The sequence below is a fragment of the Fringilla coelebs genome (assembly GCF_963513975.1).
Source record: "Fringilla coelebs genome assembly, chromosome: 19".
Classification (NCBI taxonomy): domain Eukaryota; kingdom Metazoa; phylum Chordata; class Aves; order Passeriformes; family Fringillidae; genus Fringilla; species Fringilla coelebs.
The window spans coordinates 10,194,233-10,207,898 of NC_140045.1; positions in this window are offsets into that span (position 1 = coordinate 10,194,233).

Below are 13,666 nucleotides of genomic sequence, written 5' to 3' on the forward strand. Positions count from 1 at the left end.
GGAGTGCAGCACACGCTGTCACGTGCCTGCCACCCGTTTCCATGGTTTCCCATGACTGTTGCTCTCAAGGGCTTGGGGTTAGGAGGCGACTTGTTCCAGAAGGAGAAGGATGCTGCCATGACACCATTGCTGCCTGCTGGTCCCAGGGGGAGCTCAGCACGGTGCCTGCTGCTCAGACAGGGCAGTCCAGGCCTGTGGGGCTCAGGGAGGGGGACAGAGGGCTCTGTCCCCATGGCCAGTGCAGACACTGAGATGGGGTCAGCCTGCATGAGCCATACTGAAGAAATCAATCAATCCAAATCTCTCAGGTGATTCAACACCCTGATCCCTCTCCCCTCACCAGCTGAGCCTCACAGCCCTCCTGCTTTCCATCTCCTTCCTGTGGTCCTGTCCCCGTGATGGGGTGACACTGTGGTGCACTGTCCCTGCTGAGCCTGAGCCTGCTTCTCCCAGAGCTTCTGCACAGCCGGAAGAGATCAATTGCTTGTCCAAGCCATCCTCCATGCCAGCTGCAGAGGGTGAGGATGGGTTTCCAGGCCCTCCAAGCCTCTGCTTGTGGCATGCCATGTTCCTGAGGGGTCTGTACCCACCTGCCGATGGCTTCTCCCACTCCTCCCGTGCCCTCCCACGTTGCCTCTCCTCCTCTCATGTGCTGGGTGCAATGAGAAATGTACTTGGCTCCTAATCCTTGAGTGGGAGGTAAAGGCAAAAAAACCCAAGACTTCAGCTCCACAGCGTGGGGGATGTGGATGATGGCAGATCCCCACCTTTGACTTCTCCACTGTCTCTGGGGCGAAGGCAGACTCTTCAAATCCAGACCTTTGGGTCTAAGTCCACCCTTCCTGGTGCTTGGGGACAGCCTTTTCATTTGTTTCCTGGAGAATAACAGGCCACTTCTTGTGTCCCTTGCCATGTCAGCTCCCTTCTGACAGACTCCATTACTTGGGGTGGTCTCAGGAAGGCACCACATGAGATCCACCAGGGAGTGCTTTGGGAAGGAGCTGCAGGAGCTGCCCCAAGGTGCTGGTGGGATTCCAGGGCTGCAGCGAGGATCCCTTCTTCAGACCCTCAAGACACCAACCTGGCTAGAACAGGAGCAGTCCTGGGATTCTGAGTGGAATAAGGCTGAAGGCACCAGTTCCTCCTTCATTCTCCTCCCAAGGCCGTTCTGGACTACTGACCTGGAGATAATGGATTGTCACCCTGACCTTTGCTGAAGCAAAGCCTCTGCTTGCCAGCCCAGCTCACCCAGCAATGCCCTCAGCAGGCCAGGCCTCTCTCTCCCCTTTCCTAATCCAGCTCTGCCGCCAGCTGCAGTGTCCCAGCCTGAAAAGGAATAACAAGACTCCAGGAAACAGCTTTGCAGTGCTGCTACCCAGGGAGGGAAGGATTTAGCCTAAAGCCTGCACAAATGCTCTGTGCTTATTGCAGGTTTCCTTCCCCCAGCTTCTCTGATCCCAGGAGATCTGTGCAGTCCTGATGCTCCAGCTCTGTGCTGGCAGTGCCTGCGTCCTGAGCATCTCTGCAGGGTCAGGATGGAGGGTAAAAGGGGCTGCAGGCAGCAGAACCCCCCAGATCCAGCTGGGGTTGGATTGCTGCCTGAATCTCATCCCAAGGTGGGGGGGATCCCAATTGAATCACACAGTGATTGTCCCCATTGCTGGAAGGCTTGGTCACCAATTTACTCAGAAAGAGCTGAAGTACTGAGAAACTGGGATGTCCCCAGCTCCATGTCTTCAGCTTGGCTCGGAGGAGATGTGCCAGAAAAGTGACAATGAGGGAGCTGCTGTCCCCTCCCAGCTCTGTGACACCTGGGCTGTGGTGAGAGGCAAAGCCTGGAGCAGACATTCCTCTGCTGATGGAATCCAGACTGCAGGAGGTGCTGCTGGAGCTGTGGGGAATGTGCTTAAACCAAACCAGCCCAGATGCTCCTTCTGACATGGGAACAGGGCTCCTCTGCTCTGGGCAGTCCAGCAAATGTGGCTTTGTGTAGACTGAGGTGCCACCAGAGCAAACCTTCCAGTGGGACCCTGCCCCAAGTCCCCAGCTCCCAGAGGGACCCTGTGGACGCTCCAGCCTCAGTTCACACCCCCATGTGTGGGAGCAGGAGGGTGTGGGATGCTGGGGACCGGGGCAGCAGCAGCACTGAGGTGATGCTTGGGAAGGGAGAATGGGCTGGAGACCCTTGGCAGCAGCAGGCAGGGTGGAGGCACTGGGTGTGATGGGGACAGCACAACCTCCCCATGACCTTAAACTTTATGACAGTTTTGCTGGTTTCCTTCCCCAAAAATCCCTACCAACCCACACAACCTAAAAACCCCCAAGGATTAGGAAATCCAGGGGAATAGGAGAAAAGGAGCCCTGGGAGAGGGGCTGGTGCTGCCCAAGGCTATCTGTCAGGACAGGGCAGGGCAGGGTGAGACGTTGCCAAGACAGCCCTGGAGAACACTTCCAACCCAGATTAACCTGTTCCTGGACTGGGAATGTTGCAAAAACTCCCAGTTCTACACTGGGATTTGGAAGAAACTGAAACCCTGTGATGCAACTGGGAGAGATGAAGCAAGAGATATTCAGGAAGCAGATGACAGATCCAGCACCACAGGGCTTCATGAACAAGGCATTAGCCAGCTGGTAAATTTCCCCAGATCCTGAAGAGCCCCCAGTGTCACCCCCAGTGCCCAGCTCTTTCCCCCTGGAGCACAGCCCCTGTCACAGCCAGACCCTTCAGTGGTAAGCAAGAGTGACAGGGTTATTGGCAAACAAGTTGACATTTCCAAACGGATTCTCTTTGCTGCTCTTTTCCTTCCTGAAGCTGGTCTGAGCATGGCAGGGGTTGCTCAGGAAAGCCAATAAGCTAATGTATTCATATCATCTCACATTTGGTGCCAGGACATGAAGTAAACACCATCAGGGACTTCGCTCTGGTTCAAAGACAAGCCGTGATTCTTATTCCGATCACATCATCCGTGCTCCTCGTACAGCTTCATTGATTCATATCTTAACAAGAAAAGCCTTCAGAACCCATTGTCTGCCCCGTCATTCCAGCCCTGCTCTCAAGGGCCAGGCCAAGAAGCATTAACTAATCTGCTCACATCACCTTGCCTTTGAACCAAGCACCTCTCAGCATCAATCAAGAGTGTTTGGAGGTGATATTCCCGCACAGGGGGCGAGTTTTGGCTGCCAAGGTCACCCAGTGACCTCAGGGCCAGAGCAAATTGATTCCAGAAGATGTGTTTTGCATTGCAGAGGTCACCCAAGTGAGTGCAGGAGCCAGCACTCAGGGACTGCCCCCTGCACCAGGCTGCCTTTCACACTTGGGGGGCACCCAGAGCTCGTGCCCACGGGGGGAGTGATGATGCCCTGTTTGGTTAAGGAGGGCTGTGTACTAATAAACTTATAAAAGTCCCTGAAGGAGAAAGCTCAGGGCCTCAGGCAGTATCTGGGGTGCAAGAATGAGGACTTGCTGGTGTCAGCCCGGCTGGGTCTCAGCGAGGGGAGAAGAGTTTACAAGCAGCAATGGATTCCTCCACGGAGTCCTCCCAGGGATTACAAAAGCCAGGCTGCCGATTGCCAGGGAAAAGAAGGTCCTTCAGCCTCTTGGGCTTCAGCTCAGCCAGAAGCCGCTGTTTGTTTGGCTCCAGTGAGTTCCCAGCATAGCAGAACGTGCTCCTGGGGGCACGGCGTGCTCTGGGGTGGCTGGCAGGGACACGGGGCTCGGCCACCCCACGCGCTCCCCGGTGCCTTGCGCAAGGCAGCTCCGCTCCTCCGGCCGGCCTGACTTACACTCAGGAAGGAATTAGTCACTCCTGTCTCCATCTGGCTGCAGGACACACTTGGGATGTTTCTTCCACAGCTCTCATAAAGGTTTCCCATCCTGCTGGTGCCAGTAACGAGACCAGATCCATCCCCTTTGCTCCCGGCCGACCCCCAGGTTCAGGAGTGGGGGCTGTTTACTGGATTGCCTTAGAGGAATTTGGTTTTACTGACATTTCAAGAGCTGCTTGATACTGTTGTTTTCAGGGCTTGGAGTACTTTAAGAGGACATGTCCTCCAGGAGAGAATTAACCACAGCTGTGCCAGGCCCCTGCCATGGCTGGACTCAGGGGGCATCTCTGGCCCTGGCTGGATGGGGATGGAAAGCCAGGCTTCCTGGAAAGCTCAGTTTTGTTTTTTTTCAGACACAAGCACTCAATGAACCCAGACCCTTCTAGGTTGCTTGGATTTGGTTCTGGTTTCAAAACCCTTTTGCAGGAGGAAGCTGTTTTCTGCCTGAGTTACGGGAATGCCCAGACTGGGTCTTCTCTCAGCTGCCCTGCTGAGGCCAATGTCCATCTCATGTCCGCCCCTGTCTCAGGCCCTGGGGCCACAATTGAATTGGGCATGGGGAGAACCCCCAGGGTTGTGTGCACAGCCCCAAAGGGAGACACATCCCAGCTTTGATGAGCACCAGCGTTGGACTCTATGGATCAGAGCCCGTGCCACAGTGTCCCTGTGGGACAGGCAGAGAGCATTCACTGCAGGACCCTCATGGTGAAACCCCACCTGGGGCCAAAACCCCACAGCCAGTGTCTGCAGCTCCCTGCCTGCTCCAGGGCTCTTCTCCAGGTCAGCACCATTACCACCATCAAGCCCCCTGTGTGTGTCCACAGATCTGCATGGCACACACAGCTGTCTTCCCCCTGCCCCTCCTGCAGAGGGGCTTGCCAGTTGTCCTCTTTAACCTAAACCCACAAAGTCACTCCAGAACCTGTTCTGCTTTGCAAAGGGCTGAGCTGGGACAAGATGTGTGGACAAGATTCACTGCCCATGGAGCTTCAGGGGAGGGAAAAGCTTCCCTGGCAGGAGAATGGGATGGGCAAAGAGATCTGGGGGAGTGCATAGAGCCAGAGCAGCTCTGTGAAGAAAGGTGAGTGTGCTGCTGAGCTATGGGAGAGCAGGGAGGAGGAGGCAAACCCAGCCCGGGTGAGGGAAGGATGCAGACAAGGTCTGGGGATCAGCTGGCTGAGACGAGTCCACAGGGAATTACAGCAGGTCTGAGCCTGTCAGATTACTGGAGCCAGGAAGGGGGGGAGCGGGTTGAGGCAGGTCTGGCAGGAGGAGGGATGGAGGAGCTGGAGGGAAAGAGAGGAGCAGGGCAAGGTGGGCACAGAAGGGGAGATGAAACAGGAAAGCCTTATAAATATGATTGCCTGGTAAAAGGTTTTGGGAATATAGAAACTATAAGATTGAAAGCAGCTTTGAGATACCTTCGTTACTGAACAACTGGAAAACAATGGTGTGGCTGGCTGAAGGTAATCCCCTTGTGATGGAACAACACCCTCTGCTTGCAGGCAGCTCCAAGGGTCAGAGTAGACCCTGCTAGCTTGGCAGAAGGGCCCAAAGAGGAGTTTTTAGGGTTTAAAATTTAACACAGGATGGTAATGTAATGATTCTTATAGGCTGTATGTAAATGCTGTAGGATTTGTATCTTGTACTAGATTGGTTAGTGAGAATTAGAATATTCAACACAGAAGAAGATTTATTGTATTGTAATGGGAATCTTGCTCTCTTTCCCTCTTGCTTTTTTTCTTCTCTCTCTCTCTCTCTTTCAGGCTCCTCTTTGGGGCCTGCTCCAAGCTGCAGCTGGCAGCTCCAAGCAGGGCCCCTGCACCCAGGCCCTTTGCAATAAACTGCAAGTTCCAGACCTGGCTCCAGAGATCTCTCATCTCCATCCATCCTGACTGTGCTACCCACTGTCACTCCTACAGGGCACAGCGGGGAGGGAGGCACACGGGAAAGGGGGAGAAGAGGGGAAAACCCAGCCCTGGTGGTGTGGGGCTGCTGGGGGCAGGAAGACAGACTGGGGGTGCCATGGGGTGGATGAAGTGGGAACTGGTCTGGTCCATGACACGTCACCCCCAGCACCCACCCGGCCAAGGTGCAGGGCTGGGACCAACCAGGACAGGAGCACCACACACCAAAACCAATTAAATGCTCAAGGCGTCACAGACCAGCTCCAGGGCTCCCTCCCATCCAGAGGTCAGAGGAGAGCGTCCTCATTTGCTGCCTCTTAAATACATCTGATCCTGCCTTAATTCCTCCTAAAACCCTCCCTGAAATCTTTCAGGTGGCTGCTGGGGAGAGGTGCCCATGAGCTGGGGTGGCAGGCCAGCCAGGCACGGGTGATAGCCCTGGGCTGAGCAGTGCCTCCAGAGGGATGTGAAGGGCTGTGGTGGTGATGGAGGAAGCACCATGTGCACCACCATCCTGATCCTGGGTCCACTGGTCCTCCTGCTGCGGCGCCGCTTCTGCAACAAAGTGGAACCGTACGTGCTCTCCTGTCCCCCTCCTGTCCCCTCAGGGCTCTGGGGCTGGGGATGGAAGGGTGGGGGGTGGGGGGGGGGGGCTGGGATGGAGGATCTCACTCCTCACCCTATGGAGATTCATGGAGATATTTGGGTTCCTGCTGGTTTTGGTTCTCTGGATGACACCCGGAGACCTTCGCTCGAGCTGGGTAGAGAGGAGCCTTCTGTGATGCACCAGTGCCAGTAAGGAGGAAATGGAAATGCAGGACTGGTCCTCCTGTTTGTCTGGTGTGAAGGGCCAGGGATAAACCACTGGGATGCTTTTACGTGCACTGATCAAGGTGTTTCCCAAACGGAGCAGTCCTGCAGCCTGGCTGCCTGACTGTCTTCATGCCTCAGCTTGGGAGGAGATTGAGCAGCGACTTCAGCTGTGGGGGCATTACCAGGCTGACATTGACACTCAACTGGCGTGAAACAGCCCTGGGGAGATCCCACTCCACCCTTGCCGCTCTGGGAGGTTGGATGAGTGTCTGGCTGTGTGGAAAGCTTGAGAGCCCCAGCTGCATGTGGGCTCCGAGGACAGCCAGCAGCCACCACCCCACACCCTGTTGCGCCGTGCTCCGTGCTCACACACGCTCACGCTCATCCTGGCTCCAGGGCGAAGGCAGGGAGCAGATGGGAAGGGACTTGCTGCAGTCCCACACCGAGGCAATGACAAAGCTGCGACAGGAGGGCAGGGTCACCTCCTGCTCGGTGCATCCCCGCTGCGCCACGGGCACGGTGCCGGCGGCTGCGGCTTCCGCCACCTGCAGCTCCCCGTGTCTTTTGGGAGGAGCTCCTGCTCCGTCCTGCTCCTGTCCAGCACTCGCTTGGCTTCAGCTCGGTGGCAGCAGGGCCGTGCTCACGGCGAGCCCGAGCATCGCCCTCGCTCCTTGCGCCTGCTCCAATGCCAGGCTCAGCTCGGGAGGTTTCTGCTGGAGACACACAAATCTATTTACCAGTGGAGACTGGAGACATCTGAAAGTGGGGAGGTCAAATTGGCACTTAATGAGCCGATTAAGTCAGGGGAGGTAGAAACAAGTCTCAAAGCAGGGAAGGCATCTCCTGGCCTCTGTGCCCCTGGGTTTCCCTGTGCTACCTGCAGCCCTGGCTGGATAAAACACTCATTAAGTGTCTGAGCAAATGAGCTGCAGAGGTGGGGGCTGTCTCTGGGCAGAGGGTGCAGGGATGGCTAGCAAGGCTGGCAGACTGCAGGTCCATCCCTTGGGATGGAGAAATGGGCAGGTAGGTGGCTGGGGAACAAGTGACCTGGAATGATGACAAAGAGCTGGCAGTGTGCAGACAGGCCAGTGCCCCAGCCCTGGACAGGCAGATCCAGCTGCAGCACAAACCCTGCCCTGGGAGCTGAGTGCAGGGTCAGCTTCTTGGGAGCAAGCAGTGAACAAAGCACAAATCCATGCATGAGGAGATAGAAAGGAGCCTGGAGCTGAAAAGGCTGGGGCTGAGACAGGCACGGTCCTGCCCTGGCTACTTCCACTCAAGGCAGGATCTGCACTCCTTCCACCACATTTAAACTGCAGGCCTGTAGCCTGGTCAGTCCTTTCACCCAACTGGCTTCACCACCACCACCACCATCAGCATCAGCAGCAGCAGCACAGCAGAGCACAGAGAGAGAATGTGCCTGGTGCCTGCACCAGCAGCAAAAAGCTGGAATGAGCACAAGAGCTCCCATCACAGCATGGACCTGGGAGCATGAGGGAGAGTCAGAGCTGGATGGAAAAACGTCCTCCAAGCCCTGCTGCAGTCTTCAGACAGGCACCTGGTCTGGATGCAGCCCATAGAAAAGCTGTACACTCCTAGATTAGTTCTTTTGGTGATTAATTGCTCTTACCATTAAAGACCAGTGGCTATTAACAGCTTTTCTACTTGATCTATTTTGGACATTCATCTATTCACCTTGCTTGGTGTTGGCATAAATCAGAGCTGTTCCACTGACAGCTTTACACCAAGAGAGATTCTGTTTCCAGACTTTCATGTCTTGGAAAAGAAAAGCAGCAGAAGCAAGAGAAAAAATGTGCTGCTGGGCAGGGCCTGGGGAGAAGTGGTGCAGGAGACCGAGGCACAGTGGACCTCATGAAGGGCAGGCAGCATCCTCAAGGCCAGGAACACACCTGAGGCACCAGACCCCAAGTACTGTGCTGATCCAACTGGATTTTGACCAGCTAGACGACCAAGCTTAGGCTGCTTGGACGCCAGGACCACACAGAGCAACAAAGACCAGGATTTTCCATGTTTGCACTGTTCTGGATGACTGCTGGATTAAAGACATCCCCGTGAAATGGCACATGTGAAGAAGAAGTCAGGAGCCCACACGTTCCACAGGATAAACCTGGCTCGGTGAAGGATCAACCCTCTGCCTCTGACGTGCCCGTGTGCGAAGCAGGGCGTGCACCCTGTGCAAAGGACACAAATGAACAGCACAGGCAAGATCAGATTATGTGAAATCCCCTGCTCACTTGACCTCCTTCACGTCCCTGTCTTCTATTTATATACCTTGGGGCTGCCAGGAATGGCACAGGTTGTCCTTGGCCAACCCTCTCAGAGCTGGGGGGCTCAGCCATGGATTAGTGTTGGCCACTGGAGCTGCCACATCTCAGAAGGAGAGGTTTGAAGGGATTCCTCCCAGCATCCCAGCTTTGGGGCCTGCTATCCCCACCCCTTGCAGGAGTTGAAAAACAAACTGGAACACTATCCTGGACTAACCTGCTGTCAAGAGACAGGAAGGTCAAGAGGGACTCCTTGTGCTTGGATTTCCTCACAAGCAGTGATTTATTCTTTGTTTTGTGTGATATTTAAGGAGAAGACCCTGGCTGGGGGCCAGAGCTGGCTATGGATGTCTGCTCTGTTTGCCTTTCTCATGTTCCTCCCCTCCAGTCTCTTCCTGGCAGGAGCTGCTCACAGCCTGCTCCTGGGTTTGGGGAGGTAGAGATGCAGAACACAGGGTTTGGTCTTGGTGCCAGTCTAGCACGGGGTAATGCAGGGGACTGAGCACCCAAGGGAGTACAGGAGCACCCAAAGAGGCACAGGTCACACAAAGGAGACACCTGGAAACAGCCAGGTCTGTGAGATGTCCTCCATGAAGAGCTCTTGGAGAGGTGTGAGGTTTGGAGGAGCAGTGCTGGACTATGGCAAAACAAAGGAGGTGCTTTGGGAAGTGAAATGTGGGTTTTTTGAGACCCCTCCTAAAAGGCTGAACATGAATCCCCAGAGGGGTTGTTCTCCTGTGATTGGGAGCCAGGGCCATGGAGAGAGGGACTGTTTAATGCCTGTGCTGATCTCCTCCTAGAACATCCTTGCTGTATCCCACACACTGTGCTGCAAGACAAGAACAGACCCTCTGCACTTCTGGCTGGGGAAAACAGAGCTGGTAGCCTGGCATCATCTAGATCAACCTTCCAGATTATTTCCCTCTGGGAAGCAGGACATGACCTCCTCATTTCCACTGGCCAGGCACGGCTGGCAGCTGGCAGTGGTGGCACACAGCTCTGCTTCTCCAGGCTGGAGCAATCAGAGCGCAGCAGGCAGGCACAGCCAAGCGTCAGCCAAATTTCTGTACACTTTAAATACGTTAGCAAGGCCACAAACACAGCCCCAGAGTGCTGCAGGCACAGGAGAGCTGATGAATAACCCCCAAACCCAGCAGCAAGGGAACACCCCTCTTCTTTCCACAGGAGATAGGGCTCAGCATTGCTTTCCCTCCATATCTGCACAGCAGCTGAGCAGATCCACTCCCTCCCTGGCTGTTTTCAATCCAGTACCAGAAGGGTCAATTCTGTGCCACTTCTGCGGAGTCATTATCCTGTCGGTTATATAAATGTCTGGGCATGCACAAAAGGCAGTGCTGATACAGTGGCTCTGACACCAACTCTCTCCAACACCTGCTTTTCAGCTGGGGAGAGAGCTGAGCACAAGAACATCTCGAGAGCTGTCACACAGAAGGCTGCTGTCTTTCAAGCTGAATGGAGGTCTAAATAGCTCTCACTTCTGCTTTAGAATCTCATTTCTAAATGCAATTAATACTGGCACATGCATAATGAGAGACTGACGAGTGAATACAGACTCCAGCAATAGAGAAGCCAGCCCCAAGTGCTATGTAAATATTACAAATCCTCACAGGGAGCTGACCTGGGGAAGACAGCTCTCTGATGATTAAACCCCAGTGACAATACGACTGCATTCCTACATCTGTCACAATACTACCTGCTGATACATAATGAGCCACGCTAAAAGAACTTGCTCTTGCTGCTCTTCAGTGCAGATAAAATGTCTATTTGTAGAATGTAATTAATCTCTTCTTCAAAATCAGGAACCTTAGTGTCCTTGGTAACAACATGCCAGTGACTCAGAGAGCGTCTCTGGCTTTTCCTTCTGATTTTGGAGCGAGTTACTGAAAGTGACCCCAAATTCCAGCACTACAAAGGAGCACAAGTGGAGAAGCCAACAGTATCTGGAGGTAGGGATAGATTTTACCCACCTCTCTGGTCTCTGCAGGGCTGCTTTGGGAGCTTAAGGAGGTCCCTGGACTTGCTTCAGCTGTGTTCCCTGTGATGAGACAAGCTCTGTCCCAAGATTTGCTCCCCAACCCATTAAGAAAAAATTCCCTTTTACCATGAGATATGACAGAGCAGAGAATAAACTGTCAGAAGAGCAGGGGCACAATCACAGGATGAAGCTGCTCCCTCTTTTGCCTGGTTTCCCCAGCAGTAAGTGCCCCTGCTTTGTGTGTGTGTGTCCATGCCTGCTCCCCCTGATGGCTTTTGAGCCTGCTGGCTTATTTCAGCCAAGTTGGGCAGGGGATGGAAGTTCAAAGACATCCATTCCCCACCAGGTAGCAAACATGCAAAGCCATGAGCACCAATGCGGCAGAGGGATGCAGGGAAGTGCTGCTGGCAGATCCCCTGGTCCCTCTGAGGGCTGTGCTTGGGCATGGCCTGCTCCTCCAGCCCACCCCAGGCTGCAGGAGATTTGTGCTAAAAAGGCAAAGTTGCTCCAAAGCAGCCAGGGGCCATATCTGCTTTCTATGAATTTCAGTGGGAAGAAGCAGTGCTGGATGTTGCTCACTGACCCAGTTCCAAAGCCCAGGGGAAGCATGGGCCGTGGTACAGGGACAGCTGTATGGAGAGTGGGTGATGGAAGACTTGCATGATTTATTTATTTCCTGGGAAATAAAAAGGAAGAAGAAAAGAATTGTTGGATAAAATCAGCATATTTCAGGCTAAACTGTGCTGCAGCAATTCCATGTGGGACTGGAGCTGAGCTGTTTGGTCCCCTGTAAGGGAGATTCATCCCTGCTGCTGCAGGATGCTCTTCAGAGCCAGGGGGACGTGGGGAAAAGGAGGGCTTGCTGTTACTGAAGGCTCTGCTCTTCAGTGCAAAAATGCCCTTTACTAGAGCAAGTTATCACTTCCCTTTAGAGAGGGGCTTCAATCAGCACCACTGCCCACAGCTCACCCCATCTCCTCTGTCCCCAGGCACTCGGAGGGAGAGGAGGAGATCAGGAGAGAGGCTGGCTCTGACCCTCACGCCACGTAACAGCGCTTCGGAGCAAAGGCAGGTGGGATGCAGCATTTATCTGGGATGATGCAGCTCTGAGGAAATTGGGGGCAGGACATACTGAAAGCCGGGATTTAACCTTCAAGTATTTTAATAGTGATTTTTTTTTTGTGTTTCAGCAGGATGTATCGGTTTTCCTGCCTACTGGTGAGGTTGTGAAGTCTCAAGAAAAGTCTCGCTCTGGTGAAAGGAAATTAAATCTGGAATGGCTGGATTGGAAGTGAAAACCTCACTTTCCCATTACTTTCAATAGCATTTCATTTCCCAGGTGAGGGCTCACACAGCCATTTCTGCCTGGGTGCCAGGAGCATCTCACAGGGACAGAAAAAGCAGCAGAGCCAGGGTGATCCAGCTGGGATGGGGCGCAAGGGGTGGGTGCAGGTTGCCCAGAGAGGATGTGGATGCCACACCCCTGCAAGTGTTGATGGATGGGTGGGATGGGGCTTTGAAGAACCTGAAGAAGAGGGCTGGAATAAGATGGTCTTTAAGGTCCCCTCCAGCCTCAGCCATACTGGGATTCTGTGTGGGATTTAGGACTGATGTGGCTTTGTGTCCTGCTTAGTGACCCCAGGGCTTCAGGGCTGGCTCTGGGGTGTCCATGTGTGGGTCACTCACACACCACTGCCTTGGCTCTGGGAGGGAATCTTCATGTCAAGGGTGCAGGGACACTGGATTGGGCTATAGGGAGAAACTGGGGCCAGAGTTCTCTTTCCTAATTCCCTCCCTGGGCACCAGTGAATGCCCAGGGCAGCTCAGGGACTCACTATGCCCTGCAGGCAGCTCCCCAGAGTCTTCTAACCTCAGCTCTCAAAAAACAATTAACCACAATTCACCAATTAACCAGGACTCCTTCTTGTCCTGCAGCTCCCCTGCGCTCTGCAGCCGGCACCGAGCACATCCCAGCCTCGGCACCTGCTGAAACCCTCACAAAACACCCCGTGACAGCAACAAACCCACACCACCCAGCTGTCCTCCCCCAGCCAGGGAGGGCCAGGCTCTGGGCTAAATGCTGGGCCAGGAAGGAGATTTGCCTGTCTGAGATTTGCCTGGGTGGTGGCCAGTAGCCCCAGCCGTGGGCACAGAGCGATCAGGGATCCTGCTCCCAGCCATGGGGCTCTCACGTGCCCTGCAGCTTTCCCATGGATATAAATCCATTAATAAAAGATCAGTGTGCACACAGCTCACTGTAGATGACAGCATTAGAGGCACATCAGCTTCTCCTAAGCACCAGTCTCGTGCTGAGTTTATTTGGTCCATTTGTGGCAGGGGAAGAGTTGCTTTCGGCATTCAGAGATGACTTGTGTCTGGGAGAAGTAGCGGGGTGAGTTATATTTTTGGCTCTATTTAGCCACAAAAATTTGGGTTTAGAATAAAGAGAAATATTCCTGTTTGCTGCCAAACTGAGGCAGACGATTTCTTGTGCAAGCCTTCGTTTGTTTGAGGACTCAGTGTCCTGCTGTAAAAATAAATGCTCTGATGGGAAAAGTCTACTGGGGTGTGCTGATCAGTCATTGGGAGTGGTGGGCTCACAAACATCAGCTTCAAGCTAACTGGAAAAGCAACTCCCAAAGCTTTTGCAAATAGGTATTAGACAGAAGGACACAGGTCTTTGGTTTTTTGGTGAGTGAAGCAGTCACAAGCTCAATCTTTTTCCACAGGCACTGTTGTGCTGGCCTCTCATGGCTGGCATGAATTTTCATTGCCAAATATACCCAGTTTGCACCCAAACCAGGTGGTTTGCTCCTTATGAGAGCCTGCCACAGGAATGG